Below are 19084 nucleotides of genomic sequence, written 5' to 3' on the forward strand. Positions count from 1 at the left end.
CATTCTTCGCCTCGAGGCGAAATATTTCAGTGTGGCGTAGCGGATACAGCCTACGGCGCGCTCTGGGCTTTCGAAATCGCGTGCTTAGCCACGCGAGAAATGGTCCGTGGGGCGTCTTCGAGCCAGAGAATTTCAAGGGTGGTAATTATTAGCGGTGCCGATTCTCCATCGTGGCACGAGCTCACGCGCCCGCGAGGCCTAAAGGGATTCTCGAAGGGGTCTTTCCATGGGCAAAATCGAGCTAACTATTTCGCCGGAGCGACTCCGGGGTGGGATACGAGTTGAGAGATTGACAATCCGACGTTAAACGGCTGGACGAGATCGGTTCAGCTCGAGGAGGTAATCCAACATCCCTCTTAAGACCGTGCTTCGATCAAGGAAAGGAACTTTCCAGGCTTTCGTTACTACAGACTTTCGTTTCTGCAATCTTCAGGGGAAAGACCGACGAGAGTATCTTGGAAATATCTTTTCACAAATAATCATTATATTTTGAAATGCGGTAGAATATGGGACATATATATATAGAGAGAGAGAGTAACCACAAGATGTATGTTACGTGCTTGAAAAATTCTAAAAAATGTTGAAAGCATCTTAACATTTAAATTATTTTATTGCGTTCTATAAGGACTCGTTAAGTATGAAAGCAATAAATGAAATGATAATTTATTATATAATTGCGAATTATAAATTGATTTATCTTATATTTTTCATTAAGTAAGAATAAAAGGGATTATATGTATCATAGAAGTATACGGCAGATGCTCGAACTGTTCCAGTATGTTTCTCAAGATGTAATCTTACGATATCTTCAGAAGAAGAGCTTAGGACTATGTCTTCGAGTAAACTCTTTTCTTTCGTTTCGAATAAACATTGGGAAAACGCGGACCCTCGTCTGTTCATGTTCCTCGAGCATGATCTAATCCCGGCGACTTAACTGCTCGACTTTACGTATCCTGTGGAATTAGGGAATAAAGATTATTAAGTGACAGGCCGAAGAAGCCCTTCGAAACGAAGGGACAGCCGGAAAATCCGGGTTGACGCGAGTGAGAGTTTCTCGCACTGTACCGACCTGTAAGCGCCGTGACGAGAAACAGAATATACGCCTGCGGAAAGTCATTAAACTTATAGCCAGAGTTGGGAAAGTTACTTTATAAAAGTATCTAGTTACAGTTGCAGTTTTTTCGCTAAAAATGTAACTAGTTACAGTTACAAGTTACTAATTCTGAAAAGTAACGCGTTACAGTTACTCAAAAAGTAACGAATCGTTACTTTGCAATTACTTTCTTGCAATAAAAATAAAAATATTAAATCTCTAGTTGAATTATAATATAAAGTGTTGATAAAGCCCGGATAGCACAAAATATTGGCGTAGTATTGGGAAATAATGTAAATACAATACCGTGCAATTATTGATACGCAATATTGGCCTTAATTCTATATTCAATATTACAATTTTATTGGGCAATCTTGCTATACAGTCTAATATAGTTTGTCAGCCAATTTTTATATTTAGCAGTTAGGTATACGTATAATTTATATTTCAGAATTTTACTTTTTATTCCATTGTCGTGTGTAAGTTTTATGATAAGGGCATGCATATTCAACTTAGACATTTGCGGGATGCGAAACGAAGAAGATTGGTTTTTGGTTCGTGTCGCTACGTCGATTTTTCGCCGAGTTAGAGCGTTTTAAAAATCAGGCGCGCGCGCACCATTCATGAACGAAGGCCGCGCGAGTTTTACGCGAGTATTACGCAAGCGTACTACGTCCCCAAAAAACTGGCATAAAAACATACGAGGCACAGGTGTTCGGTAGTAAACATCGCCGCGCGAGACGCCGCATATACGTACCGTCTGCTGCTTCTGAATGAGGATTAAGATCGCGAGTCGATATAATCGTCAATAACTTTGCACAGAAAAATCGTAGAAAGATGATCCTGGTCTCGTTGGAAAGCTAAGATTTCAACGCTTCTAACGAGATAAGAATAGCTTATCTCGGATCATTAGTTTATTAGGCATTATTGATAAATTCTGAAAAAATTGATTTTGTCCCAAGATCGAGAGTGTGAATTAATCTTTCGATTGGATGAATCTCTCTCACATCGTGCATTGAATAGCAAACCTAATTTATATTCACTCAATATTCATTTTTCTAAATATACACATATGTAATTGCACGGTTTTTTGTCGATAATCCCCTCCTCGGGTACTACCTTGTCGCGGTGGAGGGGCTTAAGTACCCCGAAGAGTTACTCTCTAAAAATCAATCAGTGCATTATCACTGAATCAGTGAATATTCACTGTTTTCAGTGATAATCCATTGATTGATTTTAGAGAGTACATACTCTAAAGACGGGACAACCAAAGGTACCCATCGCGTTCGGGAGTGCCGTATAAAATAATCGCAGTAAAGCTTTGTAACCGGGAGTGTAAAATCGCGCGAACGATCTTTCGCGAGTGTGCCAGAGGACAGTCTGAGAGGAGGAGGAGGCCTCGGAGAGGCACCAGGCGCCGGCGGAACAACTTTAGGGTAAATATTTTTTCTGTCGTATAAAATTAATCTTTCTTTTATTTATTTTCAATAATTTAAAAATTATTTTCTTTAAGATTGGTTTTCTTGAATACTCTGTTTTAATGTGAATTTTATAATTGTATGTTGCAGATTCAGCGTAGTTAAACTCCGCTGCTGCGCATCGGATGGTGAGTCAGAAACTTTTTTATTATGGCAACGAATCTACACCTCGTAAATCGTAGATTGTAAATAGTAGATCGTAGATTGTAGATGTAGATCGTAGTAAAATATATCGTGTGGATTCGTTGCCTCAAAATGGATAGGTCATAATACAATAATTACGACATGTAATCTTTTACTTAATATATTCAACATATCGGAAATGAGTGTTAGAGTTAATTTATAAGCAAAAGTTACGCGAAATACTTTGGATTAGTTTATGAAACTTTTCCATTGTCTATTTGAGATTGAAAACCTTGTTGGAGAACCAGAGTTAATCCCTGGTTTTCTTTGTCACGAATCCCCGGAAGCAACGGTTTCGGCACGAGGACGCGACATCGATTCGTGAAATTAACAAAAAAAAAGAATAGAAGAGTTTATGTATATATCCTTCTCCATAAATATTCTCCCATTAACACTAATAATGGAAGAATAATTTTTATTTCAATGAAACTGAAAATATACGAGATTGCATGATTTGAGAAACGATTGTCGTTAACTCCCTGCCGAAATGACCGCTATCGGAGGTAATCCGGAAGATCTGGAATTCATTCTTTCCTGCAGCAGGGCCTTTAATTTTCTTTTACATTCTTTTAATCTGATGAAACTCTATTGCACATATTATGACATGTTGAATTCAATTTCCATCTTGAGAATTGTTGCAAAAATTACACAAAATATGGCTTGGCAAATATAGTCTTGCTGTATTTGTCGAGCTAATCTTTTGTAACCTATCCATTTATTTTCGATATTTTCTATATTTGATTTGATATATGTATTTTCAAGATGCGTATCGCATGAACGACATGCACAATTACACGCATCTTCGCGGTCGGTTTTCACGATCGGGATTTCAAGAAAAATTTTCAATAAATTATTAATTATGATATTAAATTTTATCTATATTATAAATTTTATTTTATCGAAGAATTTGATTAAAATCATTCTAACGCGAAATAAAGTTTTTTTATATCTACTTGAATTTCGAATTAAAAAATCAAGTTACGAAGAGATGGTCAATATTTTCAAATAAATAACGGAAGTAAAATTAAATTTAATTCGTATATATAGTAAAGTTGTTTGAATTAATATTCTCCTTTAATTAATCTCTCGTGGTCGTGCATTTTGCGATACGATCGACACTCGTATATTCGAACCGTACGAAATATTTGTCGGTGACGATAACCGACTATGGAAGGAGTTTTTCTTCCTTCCTGATGTCTGGTCAAAATGACCAGATTGTATGGCCGGGAGCAACGAAAGGTATGTCCAATCTGGCCCAACGATGGACTAAATACGACGAGGTACATAAGTGGTCAATATTGGCCACTCTGATGGAGTACCTAAGTAAGGTGCTATACGAAGTATACTTTGATTTCTTTTGATTTGTCACAATTCGGGTGGGTTATGCTTCTATATACATACATTCTCGCATATGTGCGAGAGTGAAACCCATATTAAATCCCGCGGGCGTGTTAAACTCCAAGTCAAACTTCTAGAAAATCGCGTCGCGGTTAATTAAAGATTTGTAGGTTTATTATGTTGAAACATGGGTAGGTAGGTCTATAAATCGGAATACGGGTAGGTAGGGAATCGGAGAGTCAGGGATAGGAGGACATAATTCGATAGTTTAAAAAAATTAGGTAACATTTATAATTAAGCGCAACGTGCCATGTAATTCGTACGTAATATTTGAAAAAAGCTAAAAATATATAATCTGCGGGAAAAAAACGCTTTTGCTTCACTTACCACAGTTCGTAAATATTGGACTTTAAGTCCCGAGCATTTAAAAACTTCCGAGAAATTTCCTGTACAATTGTGCAATCTGAGAGAAATTTTTGCCTTGTTCTTCGGGTTCTACGTTCTTCGGGAAGTTACGGTTACAGCTAGCGTTGTACGTAAGTTTCTCGCATGGTAGGTTATCACAAAGCAAAATGGTAATCGGCCAACTCAAGAAGTTATTCTTACTTTAGCGGTCTTTAACGTAATAAGAGGTCTTGCTGGTTTCCTTCTTGCCTTATTAAAATATAAACTACAAAATTTGTGCATTATACAGACGTATATGCATAGATTTTCTATTTTTGCAAGTCACTTTCCGTCGATGCAAATTGGACTTGCATTTTCCCTGTAAAATTTTCAACGCGAATAGGAATGAAGCGATGTGTGAGACTGCAGAGGGGCGAGCTAGTGCTTTTCCGCACAACTTGACTCTTAGCGAGAGGATGACGCGCCACGGAGAGGGTTGAGAGTAGCCTGTGAAGGAAAAAGTGAGAAAGAGACGGGTGGAAGATAACGCTGAGAGACGAGTAAAAGGTTCCGTCGTGCGAGTGAGGCAGATAGATAGTAGGAAACTGGTAAACTTTCCTAAAGCATAACCGTTACCGTAAGGCAATGACGAAGTGGCACTCTGCGCCTCGCGTACAGGTAGATTCATCTGCTCGCCCAAGGGTTGCTTCTTACTTCTTGCGCGGAAAACAGTTTCTCAGGTTACCGCGTGCGTCTCTGACGTTAGTCAAACTTCGCGCTTGCGATATTTTCCATATATTCTCGTTCCCCGAATAATATTTCCAGCCAAAACTGAGTGTACGGGGAATATTACGTGGGTTGCGAAGATTAAACAAAAGTTGTAGGGAAGAAGAACGCTACGTTGATGCAATAGCACGCATATGCTTATCAGTTCTCTTGCCCTTATTTTTTCCTTTTAATCAAGTAACTCGAATGAGATAATTGAACTTTTGCAGGTAGATCGCGCGTAATATCCTCGTACAAGACGGAAAATCGAAGTCACGTAATTTTCAACGTGGCTCCATAGCTGTGCGCTTCGTGCAATCTCTTCTTTCTTCTGGACTTCTCGTTTGCGTTTCGCGGTCCGATGGAAATTCAAGGAGTTATGCCCCCGAGGACGGTACGGTCCAGAAGGGTAATATCGGAGTGCCGTTTCGATTCGCGGACCATAGCCTCCCTCGCGTTCTCGACCATCTTTCCCGTCGATCTTCTCGTTAACGCGTCTAAGTAGCCAGGCTTCGTTCAACCCCGCTAATTCAATAATATCGCTGAATCTATTAAGCGGATAGGATCGGCCGACGGAGTAGGGGGCCGATAGTGGTAGGGAATGGACCGGCGCTCTAATATCATCTCGTAATGCTCCTTACCTACCCCATACCAACTCTCTCCGTGGTAATGGGTTTTCGCTACCCCCTGAAATTTTGCCATATCCACCTATCGCAACCGACGTACTACTCCACGGAAGCGCGACGGATCAAATTGATTCGATTCGACGCCGGGGAAGGTACTAAACTAATTGGCTATCATGAGTTCTGCATATCTTGAAATTTTGATTAATAGATACCTTCCCTCGATTCGAGAGAACGTCTACGGGGAATGTTGGCTATGTATCGTCGCGGTCGAACTTGGCGGAATTATTTCGTCGAAGAGCGGAAGTATCGCCGGGTCTATCTTAAACACAAATATATTGTTACATTCTGAATCGATATTAATAAGCGCTTGCAGCAAAGTTCTCCGTTTCCGACATTTTTCTTTTTGTAAGGATACGTGTATTTTATTGCCCCTCAAGGGCTTTTACCGTTCACCCCCTTTACTTGAGCCGCGTCCTAAGGGTCTCGTACGCGCGTAAATTTAATATTTCAGTGTCGCTCGATCGTCCGTGCCGAATCAAAAAGTCATTTTCCCTCTTGAGCTCACAAAGGTCAAGCTTCGTCGACGGCGGCAAACGCGGAGTAATCTCGTTCGCCCGGAGCCTCTTTCCCGCGGTTTCTCCCAGCGTGAATGAAATTTCATCTGGATTGTTATTTGGACGAGCAAGAGACAAGCGATTCGCGGGAGGGGGGAGGGAGGGGCGGAAGAAGAACACCACGAATTCTTCACATGTGGCGCGAGGGTTCTATGCCCAGACGAGGCTGCGGAATTCATCGCTAGCGTCCACACCCGCGTACAAACCTGTCCGGACGATGTCCGACCCTGTCTCCAGACTCACTGATAAATCGTCCCGCGGCTCTCGGCATCCGCTCTCTCCGTCGACGACGCCGCATCGCTATTTTTAAAGAGATAACAAATGACGCTTATAATAAGCGCAGGTCGACTGGCGCGTGCCCGCTTTGCGCAAACTTTGCCGCGACCGGTCGCGCTCTTTTATTTACACGGCAGCGTGTGACACGGGCCAGTAGAACTCAGCATCTCTTCATGTCTTTCGACGAAAACTGAAAGAGCAGATGAATGGTCTTCGCCGGTGAAAAAATCCCCCGTGGTAATGCACGCTTGTTAAAAGTATTAATGTGTTTGTAATGATCAAGACCGGGTCCAGCATCAATCTTTGTGTTGTTGCAGTTGTTATTTTTGTTATTATCCTCTACGAGACGCCGGTGGACATTTTATCACGTATGTACAGGGGAAACGCGCGTGTTCGATACTCGGGGTGTCGTCGTCGACAAGATGGATCGCGCGACATATCTCAGCCGACATCTTTTTCAGACAACGCAAAGAAATCAGCGACGACTTAGCGGAAGCCCATCCTCCCCCCCTCCCCCCCCCCGTTATACCGCAGCCTCTTCCTCCCTTTGCCGCCTCTCCTTTCCTGCGCTTTCCCGGATTCTTTTCCTTTTTAACTTGCTCCGTCGAGAGAGAATGGCGTGTCGCAGTCGACTCTCGATTCAAATGGGTTTGGCGTATCGCGATCGCGCGGATCACCCTCTGTTTCCGCGACGTACGACTCCGTTTCCCATGAATAACGCATCTTCCCGGGGAAATCGATATGCAGATTGCCGGAGTGTACCGACGTATACTCTCCTGTCTCTTCCTTCGCCTTAGTCATGCGGCAGCGATTCGGGATATACGGATTTGGGTCAGTGGCAACCTCATATCGGTTTCCTTCTTTTTCTCGCTTGCGTTTTTTTTTGTTATCGCGATTATTCCCTCGACGTGCGAATTCGCCGCTTCAAAAAGCGGAAGCTAGTGTCAAATTTCAGGAGGTGATGCGTTCATGCGTGTGCATCAAGTCGAATTGTCTTACCGTCGGTAGACGTCTACGATCAATTTGTACGCGATTGCCCGCGGGAGGAATCGCGCCGGATTTCCGGCAACTATCGATTTTTCGCGCGACGACGATGCAGCTTACATAAGGTACACCACGTTTTATGCGCGCGGGCGACACCACATTACTGCACATGTACAATCAACGATTGCCGATGCATCTCGCAGCATCGCTTTTGTGCTTTTCACAATTAAAAGCTGCATAAACTGGCGGCGGCTCGTTTATTTCTGGCTGTTTGAAAAGCGATTCTGCCGATATGCGATAGTCGTACGTTATAACCGGCTCGCGTATTCATCTAAATGTGGTAAAAAAAACATCGTGAAAGGGTCACGCGTCAATGAAACTGTTAATAACACATGCCATTTCGGATGTTCGACTCGTTCGATATTATTATCCGTTTTGCGTCCAACATTATGAATTGCACGAATAAATTATATAATTTGGACAATGAGTAATGCAACGCGGAAGTGCTGGGTATAATAATACGTATCTGCAAAATCGCGTTACAAGTATAATCAGAAATTCGGTGTTTTTAAAGTGGATCGTCAGATCCTCGTGTGTATCGAGTTTAATATCGAGTTTAATATCATTGATATTTAGTTGCTCGATATTGTACATTTGCGAATGGTATGAAATTCGACCTCGTAATCCATCGTCTAGTGAAAAGCTTTCCTATCGCAAGATTTTCCATCGATGTCGATTCAATGCAAATAGAACCTACGAGTCGAATCGAGCACTCTCTCTCTCTCTCTCTCTCTCCCCCTCCCTCCCTTCCTCCCCCCTCTCTCCTCGTCTTTCATCGACCATATAATTAAATCGCGCAGTTGGATGCCAAACGTGAGCCAATTTACGACGAGCCGTGGCGTGCGGGCGTGCGTGCGTGTATCTGCGGCGATAATGACAGCTCGAGTAGCACGAATCAATTAATCGCAGTTGACGCAGCGAAACCAAAGTGTCATTATCGACTGCAGACTAAAATAAAATGCTTTTGCAGATCGATTTGGATTCGGTTCATTTGTAAAATCGCCGAGTAAATAACGGACGAGAGGATTCGCGATCAGTCTGATTTGTCTTGCGTAATTTGAGCTTGGCAAACAGATGCAATCTGCACCGATTCACTGTCTTTATTGTATCCAGTTCCGTTGGAAATTTAAATTGCCGAAACGAGAATCGGGAAACGCGTGCGCTGTGCCAATGGGCTATCGAATGTTAATCGGCTTTATGGATTCTGTGTGTGCCGGAGTTATCTCTCTCTCGATCCGAATAAAGTTTACAACAAATTTTATACGCACATCAGCATATTCTCTTTAGAATCTGCACAAATAGATGCTTTTAACGGATAAGTTAAAATATCTGTTGTATATAAACGCACAAACTTTTCTATTCTCAACGGAATATGCTGATATATTTATATTATACACAGTACTGCAAGAAAAACGCACTTCTCCTCATAAATAATGGCGATAAAATTGGAAAACGTAAAAAGAAATTGTTTTGATCAGAAATTTAATTTCAACTTGATAATTGCTCGCAATCAGATAAATTTAATATTGATAGTAAGAAAACGAGCGCGGGTAGTCTTTCGTGGAATCTTTATTTGAAAAAAATAATTGAAAATTTTCTAATGCAGATATTGTTTTTATTCTCTTCATAACATAATCGCGCCATCAACGGTGTAGAATGATACGCGAATCGGTAATCAATTTTCCCCGCGTATACTTGTATTTTCCCTCAGTTTTCACGATAAGATTTATTTTTCGTATTCGCGGTCGTGAGAGATCCTTGCAATTTTAATTACACAGTTCGCGATAATGTTCCTACTTTTTATTATCGCGTTCACGCTGTGATGGAGCCTCTGCCTCGCGGAAATACGGCTACTAAATTCACGAAAGCTGATAACGCTTAAAGGGAGGTCTTTAGATACGCGGAAGGAACGAACGCCAGCAAATTCCTTTGGGTAATTAGCGTGTTCGTAAGTAGTAGAATACCATGGGGATAGCGCGCGAGGTATAGGACACACACTTCGGTTGCGTTTCCGTGATACGTATGTATACGTATGTGTATGGAGTTTCCCGTTTCTCTCCTCTTTCCTACTATCGTAGACTCACGTACACATCTGTGCACAAAGCATGCTCCTCTCGATTGGTAGCGAAACTAGGTCGGACTTCTTGCATGGTGTAGCGTGATTGCGCGAGATGTACATTTAACATTCCTCATTGACCCCCGCGTTAGTTGGTTCGATCGAATAACCCGTTGCGAACCCCTTCGCTCCAGAGGTGGGAGGTGCCCGGCGCTGAAACGGTATCCAGACGCACGTCATGCAAAGGCCGCGGCGCCGCTCCGACACGTTCGATTTTATTGCGATGATTCAGACACGTGGGGAGCATCGCCGAACGCGCTTTGAATAGTTCCATTGGCAGGTTGTAAAAAATACGAGTCCGTTTTACGTGCTGCTCTTACACGAATGGCTCCGGACGCGTCTGCATGGAGATTTAATGGTCTAGAGACTCATATCGAACACAATGCCTTATATATGCACGCGTTCGATATCTTTATTTAATATACTTCCGTTTGCTCTTATTACATACTTGGTGCATTTAATTTTATCAATGTTAATTATTAAGAAAATTTTATCGCTTTAATATTCGACGGCAGCAAGCTTTAAGTACATAGCGACAGATGATTTTCGTATAAAAAATTATTTCCAATAACTTTTCATTGTGGTTTTATTTGTTCAGCTGCTCGTTTATTATCCGTAGGCTCCCAATTTTGCGGTTAGGTCCAATTAAAAATCACGAGGTCATTTATTTGCTCAAGGGATACAATCGAGCTTGAGGAAGGAAGGACGGGGAGTGGGTGTAAATAATGGTCAAGCGGCCAGAAAGGTCGGCTTCTGCGAGAAAGGGTACGTGGCAAAGAGAAATTAAGGCAGCGGTTGCCAGAGTGTAATGAGTGCTAAAGCCGCACTGGCGTAAGAACCAGAGAAAATGCATAGAACCGCAAAATTTAAAACGTAACAAAATCGTAAATAAGATAGGATGAATGGAGAAAACGCAAAACGGCGAGAGAAATTCATTTTGTTCAACATTCCAAACATATTATTTTAATATAAATATATATACAGAATATATAGATTTTTTATTATACATGTACTTCATTATTTTTATCGCGTACGCGTGCGTAATATCTCGTTAATACAACGCGATTTATCGATGCGATATATTTGAGCGATTCATTTTATTTCCTTTCAAGCGCTTGATAGTTTTATGGGTACAGTTCGTACGGCTTTTTTCTGATCAAACGCAGTATTATGGTATATTATCCGTCTAATTGCGCTCATTAATTATATCCGTTCTTGACTCCATTCGGTATGGAAGATTAATCTTTGAGTTCGCGGCGTACGTTCCTGCACCAGTGAGCGGGCAGAAAGGATGGATTAGTCACCTGCACTCAGGGCATGCGCTCGATAAGAGCTCTTTTAATGTTAACCTGCCGAGTGGTCGTCGCTACCGTTGCAATTGCCATTGCTCCCGGCACAGTCGCCATTTAGATTTCATTACGGACCTTAAACACGCGCTATTTACGAACCGGCAGATAAATACAAGGGCCCGTCGCCATACATGTTTCTTGTCTAGTAAAATACGTATGTTTCCATGCGTCTTTCCGACGACTTCATTGAGATTTATATAACCGTCGACGGTCAAAATTACACGGTGACCGTGTAACAGAGCAATGTATCCGGCACATCGCGGCTCGACTATCAAGGACGCCGTTACGTCGTTATGATATCGTCCTGACGAAAAAAAAAGGAAAGAAAGTGGAGATTTGCCACGCTCCAAACGTGACCGTAAGTTTTAGGACAAGACGCTCTAAATTCGTAGAGAATTGCTGGACGGGGCTTTCGGGTAAATTAAGGATCGTACCGTAAGAGACGTTTCTGGCCATCCTCAATGACGGTAATAACACTAACTTCTCGTCAACCTTCGTCGAGAAAACCCTCGAAGGATTCTCTCGCCCAACATGGCAGTATTTCGCGTGAACGCCTTCAACAGCGTCGTCCCGATGATTGCTACCCGTGATGCGAAAGGAAGAGCAACGAGATCACTTGCGAAAGTAGATTATCTCGGGTTGAAATGTGGACGATGATCGTGTTGCGTTAAACAGCCAATTAATATTTTACTAACGCTAGAGATGCCATTGGTATTGCGATTGTCGAGTTTTTCCGAGCGCGAGCGGTCGAGCCACTCATAGTCAACAAAAGAAACGAAGAGCGCTTTGTCTGATCTCGCCGGAGTCCTTTCCTTAACCAATCAGTCGTTCTACGCGGGAAATCCAATACTTCGATACAATTAAATTTTCCAATATTTCGATATTCTTGCCGATAACGAACGGGAGAGAGCGGCTGAACCGAATCTTGAGAATGACGGTTTAAAAGATGCGCGGGCTCTAGGCCGCGAGCGAAGCGGGCTTCTCCCGAGGAAAACCGGCTGTGTGGCTTTGATGAGTCACAAAGAGAAGGGCGCGCGTATTACTGCGAAACGCGAATCTCAGTCGTCAACGACGGCATCGTCCTCGGCGATGCCGTTTGTGACAGAGAGGGATTGTGCGCTGTAGAGGTACAGGAGGTTAGCTCAGGCGTGATCCGGCATAATGCGAGAGCAATTTGGTGAATGGAGTTAATTCAATAGAGGCCCTCGAGCACGCCTCCGGTACTCGGGGGGCCTCTTCAGCGTCTGGTGAACGTTAACCTCCACCAGATACAGCTCTCCTACGCTGTCTGTCCGTTTTGCTCCGACCAAATCGCGACGTACGAATCGCGGCTCTTGCAGGTTCATTTAAGCCACACGTGGCCTGAATCGAGACGGACTCCGGTGGTAAGAGGAGACACCCGTTTAAGTCACAACAGCTTTTACTTGAAACATATTTTTTCCTCGCCAAGTAATCAGCCAGTCTGTTTCCCTACGATTGCTTTCAAGTAATCGGAACGAGTTTGAAATACAAGCACGTTGTATATTTCGGGACAAATATTTTTTTCATTCAGTCATGGTACAGTAGAACCTCTTTTATCCGAGGTAATGTGGGGAGGGGGTACCTCGGACAAGCGAAAACTCAGATAACACGGAAGAAACCCAAAATTCGAAAACTTTTATTATTTTTTATATATTTAAAATGCTACAATGGAATTTAACCCCATGAACAGATAAAAGTAAAAATTTAACGAATGTAGATTAAAATTTATGCTTGTTTAAGCAAAAAGTATGTTGCAATCGCAAACTACTCCGCGCATACAGCATAGCGGCGTCATCCGTTTTATCCGAGTTTTTCCGTATTATCCGAGCGCACATCTCGATTAACGCGGAGTGCTCGGATAAGTCCGGTGGCTCGGATAACGCGGAGCCTCGGTTGATCGAAGGCCGTATAACCGAGGTTCTACTGTATATCAAAGTGGAAATTAATTTTAAGCAAATTTCTAGCGTGTTTAAATTATGTATTAAATTTGATTCAGGCTTAAGGACAATTCTTCCACTACATAAATCATTTTTCTCAAATTATCTTTATAGCTTGTTCTATTATGTTATATGTCTTATAAATTACCATGATGCTATGATAATAGAAAATAAAAGATTCAAGCAAGCGTAGATCTTCGAAATGCTTACGAATCGAATAGAGAAAGAAAAATAACATTCGAAGGGACGCGGGACCGTCCAGTCTACAGCTTGCCTTGCGAGGTTGCGTATATCCACGAACGAATGGACGATAAATTCACGACGGAAAATAAAACGAAGGCAAGAGAAATGAGAAAGATCTCCTCAGTCGCACAATGCGACTCGTTACTGACTCGGTTCCGTTCATTCTGTCTCTCTCTCCCCCCCCCTCTCTCTCTCTCTTCCCTCCCTCTTCTTCGTTGCACTCGCAGACACACGTGTTCTCGAGCTGTCTGCCAATCGAAAATCGTGTCGGCGATCAAATTGAATTTCCTACATTCACTTCTTTCTACTCGTTGAGAGCTGGGCGATCGAGAGTGGCTGAGGAAAAAATCTCACGGGATTTTTCGCGTTCGAGAAAGCAATCGCGAAGTAACTCCAACATCGCGAAACCGTTCATCCGCTCACATAATTGTTATGCCACCGACAACAGGATGTTTTTACGCGCAACCACGTTATCTTGATTAAATATCACAAAGAAATTAATAACGCGCGATACCTAAAATCCCATGCACCAGTAACGCATAACAAAACGCCGTTGCTATAACAATTTTTAATTATGTTAAACGTCAGTCTATCGGGGAGACACTTCGCGATGAACAAAAAGCCCCGTTATTTCCCAACGGAATAATAGCTTTCGTTTCCAGTTGAACGGCGGGCGAGTTGACGCGCGGATTGACCCTCGATTGTTCAAAAAAAAAAAGAGAGGAAAAAAGAACCGAGAAAAAATACACTAAAATTGGCAATGCTGCGAAATGATCGGTCGCGTGTGTTCGCGTGGACGTCGCGTACCAGCCGCGACAACGTTGCCGGGCGAATCCGTTTTCGCGCCCGGCTGTCCGCGGCAGATTTTTGGTGCGGATACGTTATGGGTCACTCCGGGTGGCGGACAGTTACGTCGACGTGGACAATCGATGTTAGCTATCAGTTGCAGTTTGCGCGGGGCGGTTATGCTCGGGACAATTGTTATTGACAAATCGTAATGTCGGTCATCAGTCATGACTATGACAGGGCACCTGCAGCGTCGTGCAGTGAACGGCGTGTTTATGCTCACGATGTGCGTATCTCCTGCACAAAGGATTTACGCGGCTCCAAAGGAGTCGTCCGCTGATGAAAATTTACGTTCTCGCGATCGGGGAACGTTTTCATCGGCGACGAAAGGAGAAAAGTACAATTTGTCCTAGCCATAAATTTTAGTGTTATATCCGTTACTTTTTTTTTTATCAAATGGACGGACATTACATCTGTCCCCTTTATCTCTGTAAATTACAAGCTCTTAATTTTGAAATTCTCACAAATTACAATGCAATTTAATTAGCTGATTATACAAATTATATGGATGCGTGATGTGTAATTTTTGTATTGCACTCTACATGTGCACGATGTTATATTATTTCAGTCCTGATTTTAATCCCGAGCTACTTTTTATCGCGTTTCTATAACGAAACAGAAAACAGGACGAATGCATCAAGAAATTAGTCGCGTAGGAAATTGTTCGTACGACGAACACGTACACGCCTGTCAGTGTCGTAAAATAAGCGTAAAGGCACCTCGACGTCTAGGTAGATCACACCGGAACACGGAGATGCAGCGGAGAAAAAGTGACTTTTCCACCCCAGGCGTCTGACGAGCATTAATTACGGACACGCATACGGCGACGTCGACGCGTTATCGGCATTGTTATTCATGATCACCGGCGGGATCCTGGAAGGATAGATGCGACAGGCCATAACATCCAGGACACCACAGGTGATCCTGGTCTCTGAATGCTGCGACGACCTCCTGACACTTACGATTAGCGAATGTCTGCGGCGTTTCCGCAGTCAGACACGTTACACACTTTATTATCATCTCGAACTGACAGTCAGCGGTATCTGATAAATGACGAAGTCAACCATCTAATTTAAATATGGGACTATCCACAATATATCTAGCAGAATTATATCCAATTTGTCGTAATGGGACTTCAGTTTTTATCAGATTATCCCCGTCGATTATTTCTGTCGTTTGAGTAGACCGTTTAAAAATTTCTACTTTCCCGCGCGCAAAAGTTATTTTCCGCAAAAATGGGAAGTAATTTTCAGTTTAATATATCTTGGTTAAGCGGTGAAATATTAAAAGATATCTCCTTTCCCAATTTATTACTTTTACGCGCGTGAGATTTCTGCAGATTTATGCACAATGGAAAATTGCGCTTTGAGCTTGATGTGATAATTCTGATACATTAAAAGTCATATACATAATTTTAATATATTAAAGACGATATTTATCGCGCGTGTTGTATCGCATGCATATTTAACACACGTGTCGCGGAGATTACGGTGAGAGTTCTCACACAGGAGGTGCTCGAGTGAAATTATTGCCGTCAGACTTGCAAAGGGGGAGGGGAAGGGATACTCTAGTGTGCTGTAAGTAAATCGGGCAATTCACTGGTGAAACGACCGCTCTGACACTTAAAAGTCCATTAAGAACTTGACGATCGCTAGTTGTCATCCACGAAAATTTATAATGTAATATAACGAACGTTACTGAGAATACTAATACATCTCTCGAGTAAAAAATATATATGAAAGTGTAAAATGAAGTAACGCGAATGATTTCCATCTTCCGATTCAGTTCGAAAAAGAAAAATAGACATTGTTAGTTTTCAATCATTTATAATTTGGAACTCGGTGCTCCGAAATTTTTCTCAAGCGAAAAAACATTCTGTTGATCGATTTTAAAATTTGCGCGCAAAGAAAATTTCGAAAAATATTTCGCACGAATTCGTGCAAACGCGAAAGTATATTATTTCTACACGCCTATGCGAGCACAGCGGCCGAACCTTACGTACATTGCGAGTTGGTTCGTATTAAATTTATATGGTTCAGAGAGCAACTCTGATAATCCACGTTCGAAGCCGAAATTACGCGGAATACAACGTGGTAGAGGTTGGCGTTCAGTTTCGAATTATCGACCATTCTCGAGTGCATCGATAGAATCCATTGTTGGCTCGTGCACTCAAAGTGGAAGCGACATTCGCGGAGACGAGCGGAAGACTTTGGGCGATGAACGGATGGACATTCGGAATCGTGTACGAGCTTAGACTAACCCGCTCCTCTGCCGAAATGACCTCGCTCTCTCCCTCTCTCGAGGTTCGATGTGGCTTTCGGGGGGACGAGATATCGCATTATTCCCGACTGAATGGGGTAAATCAGGGTCTCGTAGAGTTCCAACGTGGAATCGGCGGTTCTCTCGGATCGCTGATGTCGAGAGGATGAGGGTTAGCTGGCGGCAGCGGCTGCCTTGGGAATTCAATTATACCTACGGAACAATGGCACCCGCGCTGGTAATGAAGGGACCGTCGCCGGGAGGTCATCAGATTACGTGGTATTTACAATATATAAGCCGGATGGTTGGCGGATCAGGGCTCCTGCTAGCATTTCTTTCTCGCGGCCCAACTCGCGAAAGCCTCCTCCTCCCCCCCCTCCCACGAGACGCCGTATAGAGAGTTAATTCGTAAGACGGAGGTGGATTAGCGTCAATTTTTTAGACAGCTATGCGGAGGAAGCTGGTTCACGCAAAGTCCCCCTTCTGCGCGATTCGTACCCTATCGAGACCGTGTCCTTTCATCGCGCGATTTCGCGCGCATGCCGCTAATTAAAAGCACGTATTCCATTTCGTCCCGCCGTGCCGGAGCGTCGAACGGATAGTTTCTATCAGAGTTATTTATCGCAATGAACAAGTAGATAATCTCGCTTTGGCTCGCACTCGGGAACAATTCCTCCGTGAATTTACATCGATAAACGCGACGCGCGTTACGACGCAACCCATTCGATGCACTCTACGCTGTAGCGCTGCAAATTGGATGAAATGGTAGCTGCGCAAACGCGCTACTCGTCGAGACCGTGTTACGCGATAACTCTTGATATTAACGTCGGTTTACGGCGGGTATTCGTTCGGGCAAACGCCTGAATAAATATCGGCTTGGCGCGAACGGGGTAGAGAAAATGTTGCGGAGCGGAAATATTTAGCCGTCTTTGACCAGGACAGGGAGAGCGAGAGGGATCCGTAATTACGTTAAGGGTTGAGAGAAAGCACGGGGATAGTCTAACGGTCCTGGGTCTCTCGCTCGATCGACCATGCGTTTAGAGAGCCGGGAATGGATTCCATCAATAACCTCTTTAAAACGGGCTAAATTCATCATCCGCCTTGTATTCGGTGTCCGTTCGCCTCGGCTTTTCCGCATTTCCTTTTCGTCCTTCGAAAGGAAGTTGCTGCGATCGTTCTCGCACGAGGGGTTGCGGCGAGACCTCGGGCAAACTGATCCGAGGTAAATTATCGATCGTAACCCTTTGATATGTGAAAAAAATTGTAGAGACAACGTGGTACGTTTATTTCATGCTATTCAACCGCCTCGTCTTAATTTGCGATTCCTTTCCGCGTTTCAATAAGGCTAATCAGTTGCCTTGTCTGTGCCCTAACGTCGTCAGGCAGTTGAGATGAGACGCGCGAATGATTTATCCTCATTTCTCATTCGCCAGCAGTCGTGTACATTTTTCTCTGCTCGTCGTACGCGACAACGCGAAAGAAATATTCTTTCGGACGGTATTTATGTGGCGTTCTGTGAAATATGTTTAAAATATTCAGGACTTGTTTAGTGGAGAGTATTACCGCAACAAAAGAAATACAGAACGCTGTCGCCGCGGCTCTCTCCGCTTTGTACGTTGTTGAAGACCTGGGGATTGGAATTAACATGGGATCCGAAGTGCGTTTCCACTGAGGGAGAATCGGGTGTCTCGTTAATATGGATTTCACTAACGATCCGACTAATTTGTACGCTCTTTTTCATTCGAAGAGGTATCCCTCCGTAAAATAGTAAACGAGACGAAAATGCTGAAAAGACGTCGCAAGGACAAAGGATGCAGCGAGGGATCACTGTTCGCTGTACATCGGCGTGGATCCGCTCATCCGTGAAGAGCCTAATGGCCGACTCAGCATACATTTGCATGTGAATGACCAGAAAGGTGCTTAGATATTACGGACATGTCCCCTGTGCGGCTCTTCTATTAGGCAGGTAGACGAGATAACGTTCGATATCAAAAATATGAGGACAATTAGGCCGCGAGAGGGGGAAACATCTTGATGGGACGACAGCACGTGTCAGTGCATCCTCGAGATATACTGATTGGTTATTTGATGGACACATACGTGGAGGGCATAATTAAACATCCCCTAGCGATTTTAATAAATTCTGTAAATAGAATAAGAGGATAGCCTTAGGTTTTGTATATAAATTATTCGAGAACTCGTCAAGTGTTATTATCGACTAATTCAACGTTAAAATTCATCATCATGAAAAAGTAAAGTGACAGTTTGACTAAAAACGTCACTAAATTTTTGTAATGAAAAATATGGTCAAAAACGCTTTATTGTCAATTATCTTGTTCAGTTTAATCTCTGCTTCCACGATTTCAAGAAGAAAATACTCTTTCTACAAAGATATCAAGTTAATATAATTTGTTCACATTTTAATGCGTTAAAAGTATCGCGATTATAATTAATTCGAATTGTAAATCGGAGAGCTTGCCGCGTCTATCGATCGTCTTTGTACCAATCAGAC

At 42.9% G+C, this 19084-nt stretch overlaps 1 protein-coding gene across 2 annotated transcripts in view; it reads right to left on the reverse strand.

Annotated features, from left to right (window-relative positions):
- LOC105561760 (teneurin-m) overlaps positions 1–19084 on the reverse strand; it is a 539370-nt gene that overhangs the window by 357217 nt on the left and 163069 nt on the right. The gene's annotated exons all lie outside the window — the stretch shown is intronic.

The sequence above is a fragment of the Vollenhovia emeryi genome, unplaced genomic scaffold (assembly GCF_000949405.1).
Source record: "Vollenhovia emeryi isolate VEMERY1.0 unplaced genomic scaffold, V.emery_V1.0 DF939201.1, whole genome shotgun sequence".
Classification (NCBI taxonomy): domain Eukaryota; kingdom Metazoa; phylum Arthropoda; class Insecta; order Hymenoptera; family Formicidae; genus Vollenhovia; species Vollenhovia emeryi.